At 40.6% G+C, this 27,851-nt stretch overlaps 1 long non-coding RNA gene across 2 annotated transcripts in view; it reads right to left on the bottom strand.

The window, feature by feature from the left end:
* Positions 1-27,037, bottom strand: part of LOC130682587 (uncharacterized) — a 231,267-nt gene extending 204,230 nt beyond the window's left edge. The window contains exon 1 of one of the 2 annotated variants that reach the window (XR_008995836.1): positions 26,931-27,037. This is a non-coding gene — a long non-coding RNA (uncharacterized LOC130682587). The remainder of the gene's footprint in view (positions 1-26,930) is intronic. The other variant, XR_008995837.1, reaches the window with a different exon arrangement.
* Between the last annotated feature and the right edge of the window lie 814 nt (positions 27,038-27,851).

Here is a 27,851-nt window from a genome sequence, read left to right as displayed (position 1 = left end):
AGAATGCCAAGCCTCCATCTAAATCATGTGACCAAATTTCTAGGGAATCAAGTCAATAAATGTGGGGACCCTGGGAAGAGAATTTCCCCTTTTACTTTAATGTAGCCAAAGTCAGAAGTGGCAAAAAAAAAAAATTTTTTAAGGCCAAGAAGGAAAGCAGAGCTATTTACCACATTAGCCACTGAGTCTACCAGACATTTTCTAAAGCAGTTACAGCAGCTTTAGTGATTGATTCACAAACCTCCACCAAGCACCTACAATGTGGTAATACCTGTTCTCTTAAGTTATCGCCCTTACTCTAAACAATGCACAAATACACTTAATCTCCTACAGTCAAGGAACATTCAGGCCTGCGGGGTCCCCTCTTGGACACACTCATTTCTTCCCAGCTGAGAGTCACATTGAGAGTTCTAGACCAGAAGTGACATCAGCTGGCTTCTAGTTTCAACTGTACCACTCTATGACCCTGTGATATCAAATCAGATATCCTTTTCCTTCCTCTACTAAATATGATGGCAATTACAGTGATTTAACTACTCATGGACTTGTTATAAATATCAGTGAGATAATGCATTGAAAATACTTATTAAAAAAATTGAAGTGTTTACCAATGCACGGTATTTCTAGACTCTACCCTGGAGATTTTTCTTAAGGGCCTCCTTTTCGGAGAAGCCAGCAGAACTGACTGGCAGTAAGGTAAGGCTACAGCCATATGAGGGTGAGATTCTGAAACTTTCTACCTACTTGATATCACACCGTGGTACCTCAAAGGCAAGTTGCCAGCAAGGCCAGCCTCACAAACCAACTGCCTGCTCCATATAATTCTCCCAGTAGTCTATTGTACATACTTGATATTCAATCACTGAAGTGTCATTCTTTTGGGTTAAATTGTCCCCCAAAGAATCCACCACTAATTTATTATTTACAGTCTTTTCTATTTTAATGTGTGTTGGTTTATCAAGCCCCGTTCTAATACCACAGCCAGAGGAAAGGGTGAAGTTGGAAGGTAGGGGAAAGAGGAATCAGGACGCATCAGTGAAAAACCTTATGTTACAGAGCAGGAAACTGAGACTCGAAGCAGTGAAAGTAATTGTCCAGCATCACGCAGCTAATCAGGGACAGAACTGCAGCAATCTCTGATCATCAAGCCATTTTCTTCTCTAATGTATGTACTCCGTGCTGACAATTTCTCTGTACCAGATGGATTAGAAGAAATACTCTGTTATTAGAAAGTTACTGGGCCAATGGGCTCCACTTAGCACCTAGCCAAATTTTGGGTGCACTACAGATAATAATTACTTTCTGATTAATTATTAACAAAACTTCATTGTAGGGCACTAGTGTTATTTTTCCAATTACTTTCACTATCATCTCATCTTTACCTGCACAGCTGATAGGGCAGGCAATTCAAGAACAGGAAACTAAGGCTCTGACAGGTTACATGCCTTTCCAAAGCAGGCACAGAGCCTAGCTAGAACTCAGCTGTCCTGACTTGCTGCTAGAGTCTTTCCAGACTCAACTACACTGTGGCAGCCGTAAGAGTTAATGTGGGTCCAGCAGCAGCAGATGGCTCCTTGCCCGCCTACGGTTTGTATCCTCAGAACCCTCTCCACCCTAATGGTGAGGGAGGGAGGAGCAGGCAGGCACCGGCTTTTATGAGCTCAGTTTAAAATGGGGAAACACTGGGCTTGCCAACATGCTCAGTGCTCCCACACAGGGCGCTAGAGGAGTCCCGGCCTCCGCCTTCAGGATTCCTGGGGTTCCGCCCTCAGAGACTCAGTGCTAGTTGTCACGCACTATAATTTCCCCTTCGGTCATCTAAAAGTCCTTCAGGTAAAATGAATGCTTTTTTCTTTTAGTTTCCCACACACACATATACTTTTTACCTAGTTTTAAAATGAATTATTTACATATAACAATTTTTCCCCACTAGACTCTTGGACAACAGTGAAAACTTTCTGCCTTGTTTTTATCTTTGAATCTCCAGCACCCAGCTTGAGTAACACAGAAGTTTGACAAACATTTGCTGAAATGAAATTAGGGTGCCTCCAATTCTCCCTGGGACGGGTTACACATTAAATCATGAACTCTTCAGTCTGAACTAGCTTGTCCTGGGTTTTGGTGCAGACAGGTGGAGCCCAGTCTCTGGAGGGTCTGAAGCAAAGAGAGAAAGGAGGAGCTGGCTGAGAACGAGGCCCTGAATGGACAAGGAAGTCCCAACACAAGAATCCCAGAGTTCAAAAGTGAGCTGCATTTCACTGCAGGTCCCTTCAGTTCTGTTTAAAAAGCAAACTGTTCTAACATTAGAATTTGGACAGAAAAGTTGCAAAATCTGATAATGGAAACTCATGGGGGACTACAAAGGCAGTGAGTTCCAAGGCTGTTCCTACCGTGCCTGCCATGGCCTCATCTTCCCCTCCCACAAACGTGGGTTCAAGGAGCAGATGTGGTTCTTACTGCTGTTCAAAGAAGAGACTTAAGACAGAAACAACTCATTTGGGTTCCTAAAAGGAGTACAAGAATGGGCCTCCACTGGGATGAAGCCAAATGTTCACTGATTTGGACACAGGGCTTGGTGGAGTCCAATGGAACTAGTCAGTATTGAGTGGAAAAGGGAAAGAAGGAATTTCCCTGTGCAACATGGAAGTAAGATTAATTCTGAATAAATCAAAACCATCTAGATTTTGTTTTACAGACACAGGCAACATTTTTGAGAAAGGGGAATTTAGGGTTGCTGTTCCAACCTCTACAGCTCATTGCGGCATTTTTGGATTCTGATTCTGTACACTTTTTTGTTGATTTTAAGTAGTCTAATGCTTAGTACGTGCCCAATACTGCTCATACATTAACCTATTGAATTTTCCCATGTGTTAAATCCATGTGTTAGATAATATTAGGTCCACATCCTAGATAGGGACATTGAAAGAGACAAATTAAGTAACCCAAGGATATACACCTAATAGTCGGCCTAGTGAAGTGATCCGTATTCAGCCCAGGATGACTCTAAAACCTTGGACTTTCCAGTATTCAAGGCTACTTCTTTGTAACTGTCTACCTTCCCTGCTTCAGTGAGTCCTTTCTGAGGACCAGCTAGGTACAGCCCATTGTGTTGGTCCATGTGGAAGCGACATGCCCCCTACCTCAGTCATAAACAGAGAAAGTGGTCAACAGATGTTCATTACTTGAGTTACAGCACATGACTGAGGAGTCTACCTCCCTTTGTCTGATCTGAGATATGAAGATAAGTCAAATGCACAGGCCCCACTCAAGATGAAGACTGAAGGATCCTCCGCCTGCCACCTGGAAGAACTCAGAAACTACTCACAGTACACAGATTGCCATCCAAGGCTAAATATTTTGGTTTTGACCATTTTTTTTTCTCTACATACTTTTAAAATTCAGGAATTAGGAGAGCCTTCTTCTATTTGTTAGGAAATCAAAGCATACAAGAGCCTTGATTTATTTAAGTCAGGCCAATTTTTTCTCTTTGGGTTATCAATATCAAAATAAAATTGGAAAAAATAAAACTAGCACATTGAAAGAAACATAGTTAAGGGAAGGAATTTACACCAAGAACACACTGTATATGTAATCAAACCTGAATCATGGCACTAGGTCAGTCATTTGAAACCCAACAAACATATAATTGATTGCTTTGCCATGGAGCCCACACTTAAAAAGTGCAAACGCCTTATAATGTGCTATAAGACCCTTTACAGTCTGGCTGCAATGCGACCTCCCAGAGTCACATCCTCCCTTTTCCTAAAACACAGCCTGGGCCCTGGCCTGCATCTCGTGCTCCTTCCAGCTGCTGGGCCTTTGAGCATGCTGCTCCTTCTGCCTGAGCTGGCTGTGCCCATGCACCATCCAGTGACCCCATTCCCTCCATACTGATGTTACCCTCCCCTCTCACAGGAAACCTCCTTCTTCTTTTACCATAATACTTCGGACATGGCCCAAGTAGCAAGGTGCTCCGGGCTGAGCCTGCTGCTGGGAATCACGTTTGTTTGGGGAAATCTGGGCAACAGGTAGGGCAGGAGCTTCCTGGATTAGAATTTCTCCTAAGGGAAAACAGAGTCAGGCAAAACAGCCCTCATCATAGGGGCAGATATCACTAGCAGGGTGAAAGGTCTCAACCCCAGCCCCTGATGGTCTTGCATCTACTTTCCAGGGAGAGAGTCGGCAGTGATCAAAACCTAAAAGCTCTAGTCCCTCCTAAACCTCTGTAAGACGTTGGACACAACTGCCTTGGGTTTCTCTACCAGTGTGTGTCAGGGAGGCTCCAGGTAAAGCAGCATTTGTGGCCAAAGGAGTCAGGGCTAGGGCACCCAGCAGCGCCCAGAGGCCATTGCCCACACGGGGGCCATGACTGAACCACTGGGAGAAGAGGAAAAGATGAGGATGCCCTATTAGCTGACCAGATTCGGTCAGCACACGGGAGACACAGAGCCTCAGGCATGTCAAGAAGGGGCTACGCACCGAGCTGCAGCGAGAATCAAAAACAGTGATATACAACATACATCCCCATAGCATTTGCCAGCTTGTTTTGGTGTTGAATGAGTGTCCACCTCCCATCCTGCCCCTTCAAGATAGAAAAAGCCACACAGGTCAAGAAGGGAGTGATCCTGCCAAGGTCTTTTATACCAGCCCCCACACCCTATGCCCCTGGCCAAAACACCTGACACATACTGCCTGGTATTCAAGACATGAATAAATGACTGAATGAGTACAATGTTAGGGGCATTGTGTTCATCTTAGGAAAAGTAAACATGAACAAGAGCACAGAGATGGGAATGAGGAGGCCATGGGGAGAAAACACCAACCTGGTGCAAGTTAAAGGTGCAATCAATTATATATTTGTTGGGTTTAAAATGACTAAGTGCCATGATTCAGGTTCGATTACATATACAGTGTATTCTCAGTGTAAATTCCTTCCCATAACTATATTTCTTTCAATATGCTAGTTTTTTTTTTCCAATTTCATTTTGATATTGATAACCCAAAGAGAAAAAATTGGCCTGACTTAAATAAATCAAGGCTCTTGTATGCTTTGATTTCCTAACAAATGGAAGAAGGCTCTCCTAATATCAGAGGGTGGTGAGAAATTAAGCTAGGCAGGGAGGGTGGGCCAGTCAATGGGGAGCCTCAAGAACCAGAAGCAAAGGAGTTTAGACTTAGGGCAACAATGTACTCAAAGGTATTCCAAACTAAGGCTTATATGTCCACATACCAACAATTGGTAGTCAGTGGCAGGTGGGGAGAGGGGGATGTAACTTCAAACATTAGTTTCTTAGGTTCTCTATGACTTTAAGTGACTAGTTGAAACTGTCTGTCAACCAGTTTAATCTACTTGGCTGCTTTTCAGATTTTCAGGTTTGACATGGGGGACTATTTTGAGGACAGGTTGCAAGTGTGTTTCTTGCTGATTTAAGTGTACAGACATAATGTTCATGTTAAGCCTACTTAATAGGCAAGAATACTGAAGATCACAGAAATGAAAGGAGCTTTCAGTAAGACCGGGCAATGAGTAGGTGCCTACATGCCCTCATCCGTGTGCTGGACCCAGAGTCCGCACCACCTCTGCGCCCTCCGCGTGGGATGTGAGTGAGTGGCCTGTCTCCAGCCAGACTCTCTGTGCCGCTCCCAGAGCCTCTTACAGTTGAACTGCTCTGGTTCTAGTTTCACCCTCTTCACAAGCCCCCAGGTACTGAAATCACCAGTGAGACATTAATTAATTCAGAATTACCGCAATTTCTCAAAAATCTGTTTTGAAAGCTCCCAAAGATTCCTCTGTGATCTGCCTATTCTGTTCCTCTTTTGGATTGTGAGCGAAGTCAGCTAGAGCTGAGTAAGAGAGGAGAGGGAGGAAAGGACAGTTTTGTTCCATTTTGAGTTAGGCAGCCCATTTACCTTAGTTTTCCCACTGTGGGAAGGAGCAGATTTAATGATCCTTTTTGGAAGATTTTACTTCTAAATTCTGAGCTGTCTGAAAATCAATTAAAATAGCAGAATGAAAAATATATATATATGGGATGAAGGGAAGGAAAGAAAAAAGTCCCAGTTTAGGTCTTCTCTTTGCCCCCATGGAGACAGATTCCTAGTAATTCATGACCACTTAGAACATCTGCCCCACCTGTTACACACGCCCTGCAAATTGGCTTAGAATTTTACTGCATTTTCGGCTAATAAAATTCTCCTTATTCACAGAACACGCTCTCCAGGTAGAGCACGCATGGCCTGAACTCCACTTCTTCTGAAACTTGCTCACTGTAGGTAGGTAGGCTATTATAGGCCGATTATATTTTATAGATGACTTCCTTTCCCCAAAACAGATGTTTCCAAAGCCTTGTCTCCAAAACAAAGTGCCAAAGGCCCATTTTCACAGGAGCCAGTGAGAACATGCACCATGAAAAGGCAGTGTGCACTTCCACACAGATCTGGGACAGAATTCTTAAGGCACTGAATTATTATGATAATGACTTGATGGTCAGGGGGAAAAAAATACAGATTTTCAGGTACTTTTCTATGGTCATGTGCTATTACACTAGTGAGAAGTGGCCTTTTTATCCAGGTATCTGTACCTGATTATAGTAATGACAATAATAATAATGTTACATTTTTATAGGCCTCAAATTCCAAAGGCCCTTGAGCACTTCATATCATCATCATCATTACTGTAACTCATAGTTAATTATACACGGACGGTCTGCAAGTAAGAACACTTGTCTGCAATCTGACTCATTCACGACGGTAAGGTCAGTGGTTCAAATCCTGGGAAGGATGCTGGCGAACAGAGGTGGCTGCTGCTTCACACGCTTCCTGTCAGCAGGAATGAGCCAGTGGTCACCCAAGGAGGGCAAGGGTGCAGAGGCAACGCTGGTGCCATAGCTCAGGCCCAGAGATGAGCCTTCCATGGGACTGGCCTGAGCTGGTGACTATTCGGTCTGGATTCTTTGAGACTGTCCCAATTCCAAATACTTTTCTCTTTTGGAAGTATGATTGTTACGGCTGCCGTAGGTAGAGCATTGCAGGTATGCATATGCTTTCTTCTATCTTCTCTGAGGGCCAAGTTGCCAGTAAAAAAAGGAGGGGGAGGAGAGAGGGAAGTGTAATGGGATGGTTATACACTGCAGAGGGCGCGTCTGTGATTTGGGCTCATGAATTTAGATTACTCCCAGATAGCACCAAATTCATGATGACTAGTGACTATGGTGGTTCAGAAGGAAAAGAACAATGAGCTGGAGTGGTCAAGAAAGGAGTCATAGAGGAGGCAGAACATAAAGAATGTGTGTGCCTTAGGTCCCCAGGCCAGACCCTCCAAATGAGGGGAACGTTAAGAGCAAAGCGTGGAAGTAGGGGTGAACAAGGCAGACCAGTCTGGCTGCAGGGCAGCAGTGGAAAATGGAAATCAAAAGGAAGGTAAAGACGTGTGGAGGACCTTGTGGAATAATGGAAGACTGAAGAAAAGACAAATAACAAGGTTCAGGCAGCATTCTGGAAGACTACCATAGCACTGGTATGTAGAATAGGTTGGAAGGAGCTTTCTGGCCAAGAGGAGTGGCTATAGGGAAGCCCGGGAGACCAAACTGACTGATTAAACAGGCTCCTGTCCTTCATCTGTCTACCTTCTGCTGGAAGAATTTACATACCTTTTAGGAAGTGTGAATGGCTGAGAATGTTTTCCAAGATTTTAATTTTGAAGCTCTTGGATGAGTCAATTCTAATGCCTATCCTCCCTGTGGAAAACAGTCCATCCACTGAATGTTCATGGCCAAACCAATGTGGCCATGGTGTTGGTAGCAGTTAATATATTGAGTGCTTGAAATATGCCATTAATGTGCTAAATCTGCACCTGCATTATTTCACTCAATCCTCAGAACAATCCTTGAAAGCAGATCCTTTTGCTATCCCCATTTACAAACAAAAAAACTGCGCCACAGAGCAGTTGAGTAATTTGCCCAGTTACCCAGCTAGAAAGAGGAGGAGACACGTTCAAACTCAGTCTGGACTGTGGGCTACGGAATTTGCTCACAATCACTACTTGACCAGACAGTGGCCTCATATAGAAGGAAACACCACAGATGGTAGACCATGGCCCAAAAGCACGAGGGTGATCACAGACTGCCAGCCTCTCCCACGAGGGCAAGGGGAGACCTGACTGCTGCAGAGGCCTGAAGAAAAAAGAAACAACAAATTTAGGCCAATATACAAAATGGTTTTCTCATTATAAACCACCTTCTCCCCAGAATTATTCCACAGGAAAGCACCAAATTCAGGACTTATTATGTTATCTGGACACCCAGTTTTTGAAAAGAAGAAATTATAATTCACTATGAGGAATGGGAATGGAGTACATATCCCCTGGGGGCTAAAAGACTTAATATGTTTGTTTATTGCTTTGTTCTGTGCCCTTATTTTTTTCCATGTGTGACTCCTGAGCCACCAAATGGCAAAGAAGATAGCAGTTTGTCAAGGCCACGCTGCAGAGCCTTGTGAGAATATATGACCAAGAGAGGTCCTTATGCTAGTTATTATCGTGCCAGAGCCAGCCAGCTGGAGGGCAGGTATAGAAAGTCAGAGCATTCCCAAAATACATTCAAGGAAAGAGAAGATGGAATGGAAGAGTGTATTTTGTTTCTCCCAGTAGGTCAGCGTTAGAATCACAAAGTGCTCTGGGGTCACTTGGAAAATAAAGAAAACAGAATGTATCTGACTGCTGCCCAGGCTGGGGAAGCAAATCCCCAAATCACACAGACTAGGAAGGATTTGGTTTCATTAAAAGCAGCCAGTGGCATTTGGCCCCTGAAGATGAAAGCAAAAGCCCCTTAAACAGGCTTGAACATGAGCTGAATTTCCGGACGAGTCCCTGGGGTGCCAGGATTGTTTCAAAGGAAGCCATGAACATCCACATCTTCCCAGAGATTTGAAAAAGCAAGACAGTTCCAAACACATTTATCCCAACCTTGGGTAAAAGGACAGGAGCCAGTATGTCAGGTGCAGCACAGACCTTTCCATTTAATAGTCATAACAACCATATACACGTTATGATTCCCATTTTACTGATGAGGTCACTGAGGCCTCAGTGAGGGCCAGGGGCCTGCTGAAGTTTGCATAATAAGTGATAGTCCCAGAAATCCAGCAGAAATCATTCTGACATCAAAGTCCATGTTCTTTCAACCACTTAACAGAAAAACTGGTGTTTCCAAGTCAGTGGGTCAGATTCTTGCCAGGCCTATCCTCGTACATCATAAATCAGGTCCTTTGGCCTTTTATTTTGAGTCCATCAAAGTTTATATTCTGCTCTAGCTTAGTTCCCAAAGCCAATTACTAAAAGCCTATGTCTTAGGCTCTAAGTCATAGTGAGGAAGCTCATTCACCAATTTGGGTGTTCCTATCAGTCTTCCTCCAGAAAGGACAGAAGTTGGCTATCAAGGCTCTGTAAGATTCCACAGATAATACAAGGACTCAAACATGAAGCCAAGAAATGCTTCTATGTCTGGTAGGCCACAGATCTGAGGTTCTGAGCTTTCTAGCATAGATCTATAAAAAAAGGTAGGAAGGAAAGAAGAAAGGGAGGGAAGGAATGAAGTGAGAAGGAAAAAATAACTTAGATTCATTACGTCCAAAAAATTAAAAAACAAGAACACCAGACGAAATAACAACACTACCGCCCACGTCCTTTCAATAATGGGCTAAAGACATATGCACAGAGCTCATTCATAGTCAGCTCTACCTTAGAGAACACTTTGATAAAAGCAGCTGGGCCGGGAGCTAGGACAAAGCTGAATCCTAAGCATGCTGCTTGGCTCTCTCCTAAGACAGTGCTCGGCTTCTTGGTTTCAGAGGCCTCAGACCACACCTTCTTCAAGGGATATCTCATATCTCTTGGTCATAAGAAAGGTCAAGAGAGAATGTCATGGATCCATGCAACCCTGTCCTGGGAGAAACACATCAGACTTCCATAAACTAAGATGTCAGCCCCAAAGTTTCATGCCCAAGGTGATTTTGAGAGTATTCCCCTAAAGGCCCAAAGTTATTCCACAGAGCTGATGTCACAGCTCCATCTTCCTTCCCTTCAGGAGTAGTTCTGGTCCTAGGAAAAGACACTTCTCAAGGGTCTGTCTTAAGTTTCCACCTAAATTAACAGTGTCCACCAAGACCCAGCTTCTGAATTAAAGGGTTCTAGAAATTAAACTTTTTTCCCAACATGCTCTCTTTGTAAGAGCTCCTAAATCCCAAGGAACAATCTAGTTTGTCAGAAGATTTCCAGGCTGAGTTTGTAGGCCCAGGTCAAAATGCACACAACCTTCATTTCCTGCTCTGAATTACATACCCTCCTCCCTCCACTAAACCCCACCTGAAACAGCAGGGGGACAAAGAGATACACTCCCTGTTCCTCTGTGGCCTCAGCATCAACCTCTCCACTGTGCAGGGCCCAGTCAGGCAGATGCTGGAGTGTGGAGCACCAGGGACGAGGAATGTCAGTAAGCACACCTCCTCACACCTGTTGTCAGACAAGGCTTAACAGAACCCTCTCCTGGTTTGGCTCTCCTGCACAGTGTTCACTTCAGAAGGTGAATCTAAGTGCCTTTTCCAGCCAGGGTTTCCGAGCGTCTTCATGCTGAGAGGTGAAGCACTTGACATTTGGCTGCCATGCTGTTGTGAGCACATCTGATTTTGCACAAGGCATGTGGAAATCAGAATGTACCTGTCACAGGTGTCAACCTCTGTCTGATGGGTACAGAACTGGAGAGTGGTCACAACTTGCTGTTCCTCGTTGCAAATATCTTCTTTGTGACCTTTCATCTGCAGATGGGCAGGTGCCAGCATTTACATGCTAATGTGTCCCTTTATATTCCATGGGCTTCCTTCCAGTTCTACGCATATGATGGGAATTCATGAGGGACAGTAACAGAATAAGAGCTTTTCTTACTAAGATCACATGAAGCAGGTTTAGAAAAGGTATTGCCTTTTTCTGGCCAATATACCAATAGATAGTTACAACTTTTAGATGAATTAATGTGCCAATCCTTATGACTTTAAGAATGTATGATTCAACACCACTTAACATTCTAATTTATTTTATTATTTATTTAAGCTGCCCTACCTCATTTGACAGAGTATTATAAATAGCTATTACATTTTACAGTGCACAGGCAATTCTCCTACTGTATTAAGTTTTCATAATACACAATGGACATGATCAGTTGATTACCTTCTAGGGGACACAATTTTTCATTAAGCATACCACCATTAGTAATAACACAGTTGTCTGAGTGGCCGGCTACTCAAATGGTGTCATGTACATTTTTTGATGAATGCTGGCTAGAAATTTGTTAGTCTTATGAGTATTTAGAATTTTCTCAATGAGTTCATGAAAAGGGAATTCAATTTTTGTTTACTATATTTTCACCTGGACAGATCAAAACAAAATATGCTTACAACCATTAAAATTTTTACTGAAATCTGTGACCAAAATTTACTTTATTTTGTATTATGTGCACATCTGAAATTCTAACAAAACCCTTCAGAGATGAACCCAGAGAATCACAACCAAGATCTGCTCACCTGGAACAGAAAACACTGAAGCCACAAACTGAAAGAAACACTTAAATGGTAATTTTGAAAAACTGCTGGAGGCTGAATGCTATCTAACAGGACAGTGAAAAAGTCCTGTGAGCCACAGTCTTAGTGAGACCCCCATGATTTTGCAAATTTTACCTCTGGGAATCCCAGCAGGTCCTTACAGTGAAAAGCCAAGGAAGACCCTATACCCAGGGGAAGGAGGGAAAAGGAACCACTGGGAACACATCAAAAGCATTCTCCATACCAAAGTCCTATTCCCTTGTCCTATCCCACATACACAGAGCTTCATCCCATGAAGGGACAGGAAGGTCAATTACCCAACACTAGCACCCACTAGCCTTCCTGACTCACCTAAGGGGAGAAGAAACTAAAAAACACTAGTGGAGGTCAGAGCCCAGGGACACAGGCCCACTAAAAGACTAAGATTTTATTATAAAATTATAGAACACCTTCCCTCCACATCTTGCCACCATATCGATAGGACTCCAGTATAATTTCAGTGGACTACTGTTCAAAAGCTGCAAGGTACAGACTCTAAGGTGAGGAAATCTTAGAGAAGCCCAAAGAAAATAAAGGAGACAAACACAAGGACATTAGTGGGATGTGAAACTCCTGGCACCCAGAGCTACAGCCCCCATTAAACACAGCCCAACTCCAAGCTAATTTAACTTAAAATCTCACCCTAACACCTAAACACCTTTTACCCAAGTTCTTATTACTTGATATATCATGTCCAGCTCTCAACAAAAAAATTACGAGATATACTCTTAAAAAAAAAAAAGGGCAAGGTAAAAAAAATGGTCTGAAGAAATAAAGGAACAAAAAGAACCAGACTCTGCTATGACACAGATTATGGAATTGTCAGAGAATTTTAAATAACTACAGTTAATATTTTAAGGGCTCCAATGGAAAAAAAAATAACATAAAGAACAGATGGATAAGGTGAACAAAGAGATGGAAACTCTGAGAATGAAAAATAAATGCTAAAATAAAAAATATGGAATAGAAATGAAGAACACCTTTGATGAGCTCATCATGACATGGCTGAGGAAAGAATCTGTGAGTTTAAAGATATGTCAATAGAAGCTTCACAGACTGAAATACAAAGAGAAGAAAGAATGATAAAACAGAACACCCAAAAACTGAGACAATTTTAAAAGTGTAACATAAGCATAATTGGAATTTCAGAGGGAGAAGAGAAAATGGAACTGAAGAAATATCTAAAGTAATAACAGTTAAGAAATTAACAAAATTAATGACCATTAAAGATCCAGAAATCTCAGAAAACACCAAACAGGATAAACTCCAAAAGAAAAACTCTATGCTAGGATATGTCATATTCCAACTGAAGAAATCCAAACACGATAGGGAAAAAATCTTTTAAAAAAAAAAAAGGCCTTATCTACAGAGGAATAAGAATTAAAATCAATCTGACTTCTCTTCAGAAGCTATGTAAGCAAGAAGACCATGGAGTGAAATATTTAGAAAGAAAAACACCAACCTGAATTATACATCCAAGAAAATTTTCCTTCAAAAGTGAAAGAAAAATAACTCTCAAACAAACAAAACCTGAGAGTATCAATTGACAGACCTACCCTGTAAGAAATATTAAGATAAATTCTTCAGAAAGAAGAAAAATTACATAGGTCAGAAAGTCAGATCTACATAAAGAAAGAACAGAATAGAAGGAATAAAGGAAATGCTTTTTTTTTTTATTCTTAATTGTTCTAAAATATAACCATTTGTTTGAACTAATAATAGTAACAAGGTATTGGGTGATTGTAGCACATGGATTAAGTAAAACAAATGACAGCAATTTCATAAGGGATGGGAGGGAAAAATTGGGAATACTCTGTTATTGGCTAAACCAGTGGGAACACTCAGTTCCTGTACCTCACATGGAGGGGTATGAGTTACGTGAGGTAAACTTAGTTGTAATGTGTATTGCAAACTACAATAGGAAAATAATTCCAGGAAAACATAGTTTTACAGAAGTATAATTGATATACTGCTAAGAGGAAATCAAATGAATCAAGAAATGTGCAATCAAAATCAGTAAAGGCAGAAAAAGAGGGGAAAAGTAAACAATAAACAAATGTAATCAACAGAAGTCAATCCAGTTCTATCAATATTTACTTTACTGTGAATATTGGTATAAATACATCATTAAAAAGCAGAGATTGCAAGCAGCTTAAGAAAACATAAAATTTTAGGTTGTCTTAAACAAAACCCACTTTTAATAAAACTCAGGTAGGTGAAAAGTAAAGAGACAAAGAAACATATACCATGATAACACTAATGAAAAAAAGATGGAGTAACTATTAATTTCAAACAAAGCAAAACTCAGAATAAGGAAAATTATCAGGGATTTATACATTTGAATAAGAAATTATACCAATTCTCCACAGTCTTTTCATAAAACAGAAGCAGAGAGAAGAGTTCCTAACTCATTCTATGAAGCCAGCATTTACCCTAACACCAGATAAAGATATTGCAAGGAAGGAAACTATAGATCCATATCTCTGATGAACCTAGATGTAAAAATCCTCAACAAAACAGTAGCAAACCAAATTCAACAACGTATAAAACTATTCCCCACAATCAAGTAGAATTTATTCCAGGTATGCAAAATTGGTTTAACATTTGAGAATCAATTAATGTAACTTTCCCATTAACAGGCTAAAGAAGAAAACTCATGCAATCTTATCAATAGATGCAGAAAAAGCATTTGACAAAATTCAATACCCATTCATGATAAAAGCTCTTCACAAACTAGCATAGAGGGGAAATTCCTCAATTTGACAAAGATCATCTACAAAAAAAACCTCCAGCTAACACCACACTCAATGGTAAGAAACTAGAGGCTTTCCCAGTAAGATGACAAACAAGCAAAGATGTCCACTCTCGCCACCCTATTCAACATCACACTGAAAGTCCTGGCTAGTGCAAGAAGACAAGGGAAGGAAATAAAAGGTATACAGATTTGGAAGGAAGAAATTAAACTATCTTTGTTCACAGAGGACAGGATTGTCAGTGTAGAAAAATCCAAAGAAACATCAAGAACAAAAACAAAAAACTCTTACCACTAAATGATTATAGCAAGATTGCCATACAAGCAATACAAGGTAAGTTTTTTAAAATCAATTGTTTGTTTTTCTATATACCAGCAATAAATAATTGTGATATGAAATTTAAACATTTACAATAGCAACAAATATGAAATACTTAGGCACAAATCTAACAAAATACATACAAGTTTAATATGCAGAAAACTACAAAACTCTGATAAAAATGCAAAGATCTAATGGACAGATGTTCTGTGTTCATGGATTGGGATGTTGATTCTTCCCAACTTGATCTATAGATTCAGCACATTCCAAATCAAAACTGCGGCAAGCTGTTTCATAAATATTGACAAACTGAACCTGAAGTGTATATGGAAAGGCAAAAGACCTGGAAGAACCAACACAACACTGAAGAATAACCACAAAGTAGAGAATTCACTATAAAGCTACAGTTATGAAGACAGTGTGGTTCTGGCAAAAGAACGGATACACAGAAAAACAGAACACAATAGAGAGTCCAGAAATTGACCCAAACAAATCTAGTTGACTGACCTTTGAGAAAGGAGCAAAAGTAATTCGGTGGAGAAATAAGTCTTTTCAAGAAATGGCACTGGAATAGTTGGATGCCCATATCCAAAAACTTGAATCCAGACACAGCTAACTCATCTTGCACAAAAATTAATTCAAAATGGATCTCAGACCTAAACATAAAACTCAAAACTGTAAAACTTTTAAAAGAAAACATAGGAGAAAACCTAGGTGATCTTAGGTTTGGCAATGACCTTTTACATAGAAAATCAAAAGCACAGTTCATGAATGAAAAGTTAAGACTTCATTAAAATTTCTGCTTTGTAAAAGACATCATTAAGAGAATTCCTGCACAAGCCTCAAACAGGGAGAAAATATTTGCAAAACACTTACCTGATAAAGGACTGGTATCCAAAATGTACAAAAACCTCTTAAAATGAGGGGAAAAAAAAGTAGTAAGAAAAAAAATTCAATTTAAAAATGGACAAAGATCTGAACACTCATCAAAGAAGATATACAGATGGCAAAGCAAATGAAAAGATGCTCAACATCATATGTCATTAGGGAATTACGTATTAAAACAAGATACCCCTACACACCCATTTGAACAACTAAAAATTTTTTAAACAGATAATATCAATGCCAGCAAGGATATAGAGCAAAAGGAACCCTCATTCATTGCTGATGGGAATGCAAAATGGTACAGTCACTTTGGAAGACATTTGGCAATTTCTTGCAAGCTAGAGTCTTCCCAATACAATCCAGCCATCATGCTCCTAGATATTTTCCAAATTGATTTGAAAACATAAGCCCACACCAAAACCTATCTACCCAAATGTTTAAAAGTTTATTCATAATCCCCCCAAACTGGAAGCAACCAAGATATCCTCAATAGGTGAATGAATAAATTATGTATACCCTTAAAATGGATATTATTCAGCAATAAAAAGAAAGAAACATCAAGCTGCAAAAAGACATGAATGAGCCTTGGGTGCATTGCTAAGTATAAGAAGCCAGTCTGAAAAGGCTATATTCTGTGTAGTTCTAATTATACAACATTCTGGAAAAGGCAATTCTAAAGAGATAGTAAAATGATTAGTTGTTACCAGGAGTTCAGAGGAAGAGAGAGCACTAAATAGGTGAAGCACAGGGCACTTTTTAGGGCTGTGACTCTTTCCATATTAACACTGTAATAGTGGATACATGACATCATGCATGTGCAAACTTTATAGCACAAAGTGTGAAACTTAATGTATGTATAATTTTAAAAGTTATTTAGGAGGTCTGGGCAAACACAAGGATGGAATACAGGCTATAACAAAAGAATCTAACTGTAGTACAAATGCAAGAAACAGTATCACTGAAGAAGGTTGGAAGGAAAAGGTGCTGACCCAAGTTACTTTGGCAATGAGTGAAGTTTTAAATACTAAAGGCAAAGAGGAACTGTATATAAACACTGTACTCAACTTCATAATGTTGTGTCCCACAGGGATACAAGTTAATGTTAATTCTGATACTATTATACATGTATACTAGTATTGAACAATTAAGTAAATGGATGGAGAATGACAGGAGCCAGATTTCTCACTGTCGGAGTGGCAGTTTACAGATAAGCAAAAGAAGGTGGCTAGCAAAATCCATATGGTAATGGTTAGAGTTGCAGATTTCAATATGAACTTATATTTAGCTTAAAACAGATATAGATGGTTACATCTAGAGATACTTATAGATATATGCATACATTACAGATTAGTATACACACATATATTCCCTTGCTCTGCCAGCTGAGAGCACCTAGAATCAACACCACCATAATAGCAATGAGCACACCTAATACCCAGATCTCAGGTTTCCAATATCATTCTCCATCCAATAAACGGAAAGAGAGATACTTGAAGAAAAGCTCAAGTGTGTGAATGGAGCAGGAAATATACAAGATAAGCCTGGAGCACCTTGTAGTGTTAAAAATAAAGAAGTTCTAAAGAAAGGGGAAAAACACCTTAAAATGCTGAGGTTATGTCAAATTGGAGCTGACTGAATAAGCTCCCAATGGCCAAAGCTGGAATAATTTGAGCAACAAATAAAACAGTATTGGATTATAAACCGAAGTATGAAATAAATGAGTACATACTGATATAAACAAATAAACTGGAGATCATGTATAAATATTCTATGCAAAAGAATTCTAAATAATTTTTATATACTAGCCCTTCAAGAGGGTAGAACATAGTTGCCCATCCCTTAAGTGCAGGTTTCACATAGTGACTTCCTTCCAAAGAGCACAGTATGGAAAAGTGTGGGGAGCAACTTTACAGAAAAAAGGATGTATGTTAAAAATAAGAAAATATGAATACAGTATAGACTTTGGTTAATAACAATGTACCAATATTGGTTCAACAATTCTAACAAATGTACCATACTAAGATGTTAATAAGGAAACAAGAGGGATACATGAGAACTCTACTATTTTCTCAATTTACTATTCTAAAAAAATGAAGTCTACTTTAAAAATTAAGCTTTATACTTATTTTGTGTACTTTTCTATATATGTAATTCTTCACTTAGAGCATATTGATTAAAAATTTAAGTAACAAATAAATGACATGATCTAGATTTACTCTGTAACTTTTACTGTAATAGACAAAGCATCCAATTTTTAAGAAATTCAAACTCATTCTTATGTTTGCTTGTCACTTAGGTAATAATTCAGACAACTCTTTTACTTACACATTTATTAATTTTATATTGCATAACTTGTGATAAAGTATTTTTAATATATTTCATCCTACAATTCATTAGTTCTAAAAAAAGTAGGCCAGTCCTTATAGTAATGGCTAGGGTATAAAATTAGACAATGGATAAAATAAATACTAAGGCAACAGGCTGCAAGTAGTATCCTAAAATATGCAGGTACAATCAGTGAGAAGGACTGTGAGCGCAGCTGGCCTTACAAGATCTCTCTTCTTTCTCTTTTGGGTTAAGTATTTCATGCTACATTTTCTCATTAATTTTTTCAACATTTTCTCCAATATAGATCCATATTATTTCATGTCTTATAATTGTTCCCACCACACACCCCAGGTTCTTCTTCCCTTTCTCTCTGACCTACTGACCTCAAAGGATGAGTTGCATACAACGTAAGCATCTCATTTCACTATATTGGTAAGATAGGCTTTACTGATGTCATCATTTGCTTTTGATATACGTGGCTGGTTGGCCCCTGAGAAGGTTGACCCACCTCTCTCTCCCTCCCTCTCTCTCCCTCAAAGCTGCCCAGTGGAAGGCAGCAGGAAGAGCCTTTCTCGTGACTGTTCCTCTGAGGAAAAAGGAAGTGTAATGTCTGTAGCCCAAAGTAGGCTTGGCATTAAATCCTAAAATCACCCTGCCTTCATCCTATGACAGAAACTGTCCCCAGCCTTCTGTGGCCTGAATTTTGATTGAGCTCAGAAAAGTGTAATGGGTACAGATGAGAAACTTTAGTCACTCTGTTGAGGAGCTAAAATGCTAGTAGACCCTTATTCAGTATTTGTCAAATGGGTAAATTTATGAATTTTGAAGACATTGCTTAGAAGTCATTTTAATGTTTCACTGATGTGTAACTTGTATAAATCCCTAGAATAATAGCATTTTCAAGCTGCAGAAAGGCCTTAAGGAGAAATCTTGTCTCTTATTTTCTAAATGAGGAAACTGGCTCAAAAAGGTCAATTAAGTTGCCTAAGGTCACACAACCTGCTGATCCTTAAACCAGAACTTTTTATTATTACCAGCTTCCTTCTTAACTACATTGCATAGTGGCACACATCTGTTGGTGTACAGCCTAGCTGATCCCTACATTCCATCATGTCTCTTATGTTTGTAACTTTCTCTCTGCCATTCCCCTTTTGCACTCTGTATGAATACATTTGTGGATATGTGTTTTTCCTCTTCCTCATTTATTCTGTTAATGCAAAATCACTGCAGATTTAAAGAGTTAATCCTGCTGACCATTGCACCCTACCCCCAGGAAAGGGGCATCATAAACCTCCCAATGGTTTAACAAGGATATCCATATGTCTTCCAAATCAAATCAGCAAACCTGAGTTTGATTTTTTTTTTTTGAATCACAAATTCCTTTGGATCATTGCTAAATTGGCAACTAACTAATTCAATTAACGATCAATTTAATCAATATTAAGAAATCCAACCCTGATGTTAACCTGACACAAATCTGAGTCTCAGATATGATGCTTCCCTCTTAAGAGCAATGTCTTTGCCTCTATGTGGTTGTTACTAATTACATGGTTGTTACTAATACAGTACTTGTCCAAGAGTTTATTCTTGATGCCTCTCCCTGTACAATGCATATGTGAACTGTCCTTTTACCTGAACTCTAGAGGAAAATAAATGCCTCACAGAAGCATTCCTTACACTTTGGTATGTTCACAGGAACCCTAACAGGATATCCCACCAGTACAATCAGGCCCCGACATGCAACAATATATTTAAAGTTCTTGGTCCTAGTTCCCAGCAGTAGAAACTGTTTAAATGGTTCCAAAATTCTGTCCTGACCAAAATTCTCTCTTTACTACCTTTGTCTAATGAAAAGGATTCCTGGTTTAGCCTTCAAAAATTACTCTTAAAATTTAAAGCAATACCTATCATTGTCAATCAGGAACCTTTTGGCTATAATCAGCTTATCAACTATGAGTCATAAGTCATCAAAATCCTCATTTTGATAGGAAAGAAGACATCATAGTCTGGGATAGAAAGGAGTAGGTCCTGGAGAGCCAAGGACCAATAGAAGGGTACTATGGAAACCCAATTAGCATATAATCAGTTTAGAGGCCTTTAGACAAAACACACAGTATAAAGATAGTTAATTGCTTTGTTGATAGTCAACGCTCAATTAGTATTAGCTAGAGTGAATTGAGAAATATCTTTCCTGGCTTCAAGAAGTTTCCCGTCACTGGAAGTATACACAAAGGTATTGGATGGCCATGTGGAAGGGTCAGTAAAGGAACTGGGGAAGACAGTAGTCCAGTGCAGCTAATGATCCACTATCTGAAATTAATGTAAGAGTCATGGTCAGTATTTGTTAATGGAATAGAATGGAAAATTTCAAGGATAAATACTGTTTTGTGAAAAGTTTTGTTTCAGTTGTCTGTGTTTCTATGTATGCCTAAGTGTGTCATGGGGATTGTGGTAAGAAAAGTAAAACACTGGTTTAGATGACTTTGAGAAACCATGATTCTACTTATTCATCTTGCTCTCCACTTGACTTAATGCCAATTGTCTGTGGTAGGTGTTCAATAATTATACATAACATCAAACAGAAATAACAGACTCTTAGAATCTCAGCAACAATGTGCAAGGTAGGTATTCTTCCAACGTTGGTTTTAGAGAAAATGACTAAATTCCTTGCCTATGTTAAATGACTTGTTCAAGGCTACACAACCGATAAGCTTTTGCATCCAATATCTGAACCCAGTCAGAACAGGGGTCGGCAAGCTTGAATGTGGGTGGTCCTCCACAGCTCTCTAGAGGCCTGATGATGAAATAGCAAAAATTAAAGGCAGGAATTCATCACAAAATTCAACTAATTAAAGTCAACTTCAGGCTCTGCTAGAAATGGCAATGGTTTCAACTTGTAAATTCACATTATTAAAACAAAACTGAATCATATAATCTACAGTGGCAGTGCCCAAATGCCAGCCCACAGATTGACTACATCACAGTCAGAGGAAGAGCATTATAAAAATACAGATTTTCAAACTTAGCTCCTAGAGAATCTGACTGAAGAGGTGTATTTACAAAGCCCCAAGTGCTTATCACAGACAGGTTTAGGAACCACGGTCCTAGATACATTCCTAGATGGAATAACTCACAGAATTTTTAAATGGAAGAAATGTTGGACACCATCTAGTCCTTGGGTAGCAATAGTTTACATCTTGAGTGCCAACTGCAAATGATAAATAATGTTGCTCAGAGGATCAGTAGAGACAGATTCCCAACAGCATCTGGGCTTGATCAGATAGAACTCCAAGATTAATTAATGATGTCACTAATTATGGATGAGGAGGTAGGGGGAGATCGTTGCTATGACCCAAACTCTTCATTTTCCAGTTCTGTATTCCCCAAAACACACATTTTAATGATATGGGATTGAAATCCAGGCTTCCTCACTCCTCATCTGATGCTTTAAACTATTTCCATTCACCTCGTCTGGTGCTTTATTTAAAATAATTTCCATTATCCATAATAAGGCTTATCAGAAATGCTGGTTTCATGAGTGATTCTAGCTGGTTTATAACAGAAGCCACTTGAAGCCAGGAAAGATATCTCTCAATACACTCTAGCTAATACTAACTAATACCAACACCTATTTTACGAGAAAGATTAAGGCAAATATGCCCAGCTGTTCCTACTCATTATTGCCACAGATGCTTTAAAAGGTAGGTAGTTTATTTTAATCCACTATTAGATATAAAATTTTAAATACTGAAATCACTAGAGAATTCATCACAAAAAAAATTTTTTTTTTAATATTTAGCACAGTTTCTGATTTGTTAAATTCATACCCAAGAATACATGACAAATATCTTTCCTTGAATGTAGGTTTTGAGGAAAATACAGAGCATTAAAAAAATAAAATAAAACTGGATGCCTGAAGGGAAGAGGAAAGAGGAAACATCACTGAGGAAGGAAAACGTGCAACAGAGGATGCCCTGGGGTATCAAGAGAAATGGTCCACTTCACAACAGCAGCTAGTCCAGCCTGGTCAGAAATCATGCCGTGCCTCAGCTGGGCCCTTAAGCAAGTTACTGAGCATCAATTTCCTTATCAGCAAAATAAGAGTAATAACTCCCACCTCTCAGGGCTGTTTAAGAACAGAGAGAAATCTTACATCCAGCAAGGCCCCAGCACACTTCCTGGCATATATATACTTCCTACGTGTTGGACTTGGGCAAAGAACTTTTTATGTACTGAGAAAACTTTCCATGAAAATCAAAATTGTTAATCTTAAAATTAAAACAGTAAGTTATCTTACTAACAAAAACAGGTTTATTTGGGAATAGCAGAGAATTGCAATCTGGGACATGCAAACTACAGCAGAATCATATGCATGTCCGCAGAAAGGGGCCAAGTTGGGAGGCCTGTTCTAAGCAAAACATCCATTGGAGTAAACTGGAAGTCCTACATATTGTGGCTTCTCATTGGCTGATTTGTGTCAGTTTCTCATTAGCTGGGCTGCAGCAGAAAGGCAGAACATGGACGCCTTCTTCCTGATGGATGGTAAAGTAGCTAGAACAGTGTGGCATCGGTCTCTTCCAATGGAATCTGAGATTTACTCAGAGTGGCAGGCATGAGAGGTTTTCTTACAGGCCTCCCGACACCATGTCAGTAAGGTTTCCCTTAATTAATTTTCACAAGGTCTATTCAACTCAGGGCCCTATTTGAACTAAGATCCCATGGATTATCTAAAACCAGAAGCCAAAGGCAGTGGTCATAGAAGGTAACACTCGCTGTATTATGAACCAAGAAAGTCTGAGCTAGTCAGTGTCAAAGAATTCCAAGATGGAAAGGGCTTTTGAGTTCCTTTCCATCTCTGTCCATCTACTACTGTTCATCCCACAGACAAGGAAACTCCAAACCACAGGAGACAGGAAGGTTGCCCTTCGTCCCAACTTAAGAATCCCAGCTTTTCTAAGCAGTGTCTGGGTGGCGCCTCAGAGAAGCAGGTATTTCTGGCACTGGGAAGCTCCATTTGTAGATTAAACACTAGGTTTTAAAGGGAACTAAACATTTTGACTTCTTCCCTTCTCCAGGGTGTCTGCCGAATATTTCCAGTAGGTACGTTTGAACAACACCTATTCTGAGGTGATATGGGTAAATTACAAAACATTAATTTACTATTAACATAATTACAGGGTTTTCTCTGCACTCTAGAATTTGTTTAGTGCTTAGGGCCAAATCCCTTTCACTCTCACAATACCTCCTTTGTTTTAAAAAAGGAGATACTATACTGTGTGACTGGTTGGGGGAAAGTGCCCTTTGAAATTTCCTGTTATCACAATCATAAACTGCCTCTAATCAGAGGCAGCGCAATAAATAGATACAAGTCTTCTTTAAAATGCCTAGTCTGCTTAGAATTAAATGTCTTTCTTTGCATCTCTCCTCAAAATATATTTTTAATAGTTGCTCAGACCTAAGCTTTCCCTAATAAGGTTCCCTTTAAATAAATTTGAAAAAATTTTCCTTCTTTTAAAGAATGCCACTCAATTTGGAAATGTCAGATAAAAATACATGCACATTATAAGGCTAGCACCTATTTTCAGCTATGTTTTTCCAAGGATCCCTCTTTTCCTTTCTTTCCTTTTTCTCCTTCTGTTTGCTGTTCCCAGCAGCTACTGGGAGCTTCCTCACCCAAGAGGACAGGGCTCATCAGATCACAAACAATTTCATCTGTTTTCCTGGCTATAGCCATTATATGAACAAAACTGGCCCCGGTTGCCTGATACAGCCCTTCTGGGTCACCCCAGCTCCCCAAACCCCAGCCAAGGTCACGTGACTGAAATGAAACCAACTTGCCCTTAACTTTAGAAAATTAGCCACTCTCCTCCTTGCTGTGCCATGTCAAAATTAAAGAGTAAACAGAGGTCCCCCCAATCCCCCTGATTGCATTAATCATTCAAATGACGTATTAGCATTCTTCAGACTCTTCTGTTGTGCTTCCAAATTAACACCTCCAGGTTCAAGGGAATAGAAATTAACTGAATTATCTGGCAGCCCCAGATGTCCTAGCATGCTCTTCCTTCTCACTGATTTAATATGCCTGAAGAACAGTTATGAGGCAGAAACACTGCTAATGGTCAAGAAATAATTTATGACATGTGTAACCGACAGCCTTAGCCCCCCTCCCACTTTCCAAAGTTGCTGGGATTCTGGGTAAGGCCTGGCCACCACTGCCATTGGGCATGGCCACCTCATCCACCCTCTTTCTCTCCCGGGTCCCCATGAGAGTGCTGGGGTAGCCAGCCCTGCTCTAAAGCTGAGAGTCGAAACTCCCCAGTACCGGCTGGGCAGCAGCCAGCAGCTCAAGCAACAGAGATGACCTGTGGAGTCTGTCCCAGAGCGAGTGGAACAGGAAAGGGTGTGAGAGCAGAGCCCACAGATGAGACAGGGGCCTCTCTGGCGTTTGCCAGCTCTGGCCACTGGCAACCTTCTTGTCCAGGCATGAAAAGGATCAGCGATTCCTCAGAGCTGTGGAAGGGCTTTTTAGAATGTTGATGTAATCCTTCTCAACAGAAGCCCATTTCCCTTGGGGGTTAATCCTGTCATTTGGGAGTGTCTCCAGGGCACTAAACCGTAATTGCTTGCATAACTCCAAGAGGCAAACAGGAAGCTGGCGCACACACACATTCACAAGCTTCCTAGAGCAGGCAGGTCCTATCCTTGGCACTGCAGCCCCTTCCAAACCAAAGCTCCATCCCTCTACCCATCCTGAGGGGTGACCCAAGTAGAGGTGGAGTCCTGAGGGGTCACTGAGGGACCTCATCCCTATGCCAGTCCCCAGCTGCCTGGCTCTTCCTGAGCGGGGAGTAGGGGAATAGGGACAGGGAGGGTCAATGCAAGGCTTCACCTGAGCACAGAGGCCTCATAATGAATGGCAGAAATTCAAATGCTTTCTCCATGCCTTGGTGGGAACTGAAACATCAGATGTTTATTAAATGACATAGCAGTGGCGGCTACTTTGCACAGCAAGCCCAGAAGTGTATGCTGTCACTTTAAAAAAAAATTGAGCCTATGCCAGGCTAGTCATGGTAATGCTCCCATGGCATGATTAGATTCATGCCCAGGGTTGTATTTGCATATGATATTCAGGGCATGATTTTTTTATTGTTCTTAATCAGAGCCGAATGTCAACAAAATAAATGAAGTTGCGAGTTGAAGTGAAATTTTTATCACATCAGGGATGTGCTTTTTCTCCCATTTATCACAGCCCATATTGAGAGAGTGAAATTTTTTGAAAATGTGGTAATCAATGGAAGAGCTCCATATGGCAGGGATCAAAGGTGTTACATAGTGTGTGGTTCTGCTTTATTGCCAGCCAGTACTGTTAATTGGACAACAAGATCAGAGGCAATATTAAAATCCAATTAAATTGATATGAACAGATTGCCAAGTGATGTACACTAATGTATAATTGAGTATCAAGCAAATGCAAGTCCCCATCTTCTGCTTCTACCTCCTGAATAAATGATGGCGCCATAGAGGACAGAAACAAGTTTGCACATTAGCTCCACAGCTCTGGGCCCTCATTTGTTACTTTCGGAGTTGATGACTTTTGGTTTTCCTCCTAGTCTGTCTTAAAGAGACAGACCATCCTCTGTCTCCCAACCCCCAACCCTTTGCCCCACACCTGAGGTAGGTTTTCCACCCCAAAATCATTTTCCCCTTTCGGGGATTGGAAATGAAATCCATGTTGCCGATGCTTCATTACACGTCTATTGTATAGCAGGTCCTGAAGAGCAGCACGTTGATAATATATTGTGCTAGCTGTAAATGATCCGTCCATCCAGAGCAGAATGGTAACACATTTCTAATGCTATTACCCAGATAGAAATTATAGCAAAATGTTTCTCAACCCAAAAGGAAAGCAAGGGAGCAGAGACTGGAATAAGCACTGTTGGAATACCTCTTCACACAATGAAGGACCAGAGCAGCAGCTGTAAGAGGGCTGTCAGTGATGTGGATCCCAGCAGCGGATCCCATGGCTGAGCCTGCCGCAGGGGCTGCCAGCAGGAGCTGAAGTGGGCCTCCATTCATTCCTCTCCAAACAGGGTCCGGGAAGGGATGGAGTGGAGAGCAAGGCAGTCCCTCCCACTCAATTAGAGCAATTAGCTCACAGGCCATACCGGGGCCAGGCCTGGCTGAATAGGATCCCCCTGCCCCACCATTTGTTATCCGAGCTGAGCTCACACAAATTAATGAGGAGAAGGAATGAGTAAAGCCAAGGGCTGTTGCTGGCAAACACTTCTGGGGGCCTCGTCCCTTCCTCCTGTAAGAACAACCCCAGATTACCCCCAACAATAAACCTGTTAACTTATACAACTTTGCTTAAGAAACAAGCCTGATGGGACATTGGCAGATTTCCCCACTGCCAAGCAAGAACTATTGCGGGCAGCCGCAAGCTTCTCAGGATTTAAGCCCACGATGGAATGGTAAACGAGGGAGCAGACTGTTTATTCCAGCATCCAGATTGTCTCTGGCCATAAAGTTCTGTGTTTGGAAAGCTTTTTCTCTCCCCAGTATATTACCACAAAAAAAAAAGAGCAGGAGGGTGGGGGGAAAAGGAGTGGGGAGGGGGTACGGAGCAAAGATCACATTTTGTTTTCATTTATTCAAGCTACTCAAAGAAAAGCATCAGCCTCCCTGGTTTTGAATGGATGCTAAACCCACCTCAGCATCTCCAAGAGAGGGAAAGAAGCCAGCTAGTGCAGGGAGTGAGGGAGGGAAACATGGGGGGTGGGAGGGTGTTAAATCTAAGTAATGGGGTTAGAACTAGTTTGGAATTTGAATTGCAAAACTTGGCACATTTCAAATTTTGACCCAACACTGTCTATAAACAGGTCGACACTTTTAAAGATTAGATTTTATTTGTGGGCCTTAAAAAACTGAGATGATATCTATGCTCATAAACCTGTTTGAATTTTCTTTTTTGGCTTATAATAGTTAAGACAAGTGACAGGTTCCTGGTCAGCAGCTACTTACCAAGCAACTGTAGAATCAAAATGATGTTTTGTTTTCTTTTTCCCAAACCCTCCTGACTTAGGTCCAAACAGCCTCAATCTGTAATTCACCTTGAAAGTGGAGCAATGAGAAATTCAAGAGTGAAATCAGACCTACAAGACACCCAGCAATACTGTTGAAACATGTGATGCCGCCCACACGAACCACAACAGACAAAGTTGGCGAAGGCTGGCATCCCATTAAAAGGCAAAAGCGAGACCAGACCATCTCCTGCCTAGGGCAGAGTTATGCTTTTCAACAAGGCAGCCAGCTCAGGGCTGTGACTCCCCTCTGCTATCACTGTGGCAAGAGTTTCCCCACAAATAACAGATATACAGGACCCCTGGCCCTGGATATCCAAAGGTCTTTTGGGACTAAGACAAGGCAGTTTCTGGAAGCTGCTGTTTGACTTGAGTCATTTCTCAGTGCCTACTTGCCCATACCGTGACTACTAGGTTGCCCTAAAAGCAGTTCCAAGAATAGGGAAGAAAAAAACAAAACAGGTCCCAAAACAAATGATGGAACTTGATAGAACTTAATGATATTTTAGCAAAATAAACTGAGTAGCTTACAACAAGCAGAAACTAAGTTGTTCATCTTAAAACAGTATCAGCCTCACTTGGGAACAGTGCCCACATATTCCTGGGCCTGTACTGATGCTCAAAATGTGGGAAATGAAAAAACTGAAGAATTGGGTAATGATAATCACAGCAGCTGCCACTCACAGGACCACTCCTGGGGGCCAAGCACTGTGCTGGGCATTTCATAGTCTTTTGCTCTTTCACTTATATTTATGGAAAATCAAAATGGGAACAAATTTTGGTGGAAAATATTGTCCTCATTAATCAAAGAAACTGCATTTCAGACAAATACTTCCCCAAGTTCACACAGGAGAAAAACAAA

This window comes from Manis pentadactyla, chromosome 2, assembly GCF_030020395.1.
Source record: "Manis pentadactyla isolate mManPen7 chromosome 2, mManPen7.hap1, whole genome shotgun sequence".
Classification (NCBI taxonomy): domain Eukaryota; kingdom Metazoa; phylum Chordata; class Mammalia; order Pholidota; family Manidae; genus Manis; species Manis pentadactyla.
The sequence above is the reverse complement of the archived record's forward strand: the minus strand, read 5'-3'. Positions and strand labels throughout refer to the sequence as shown.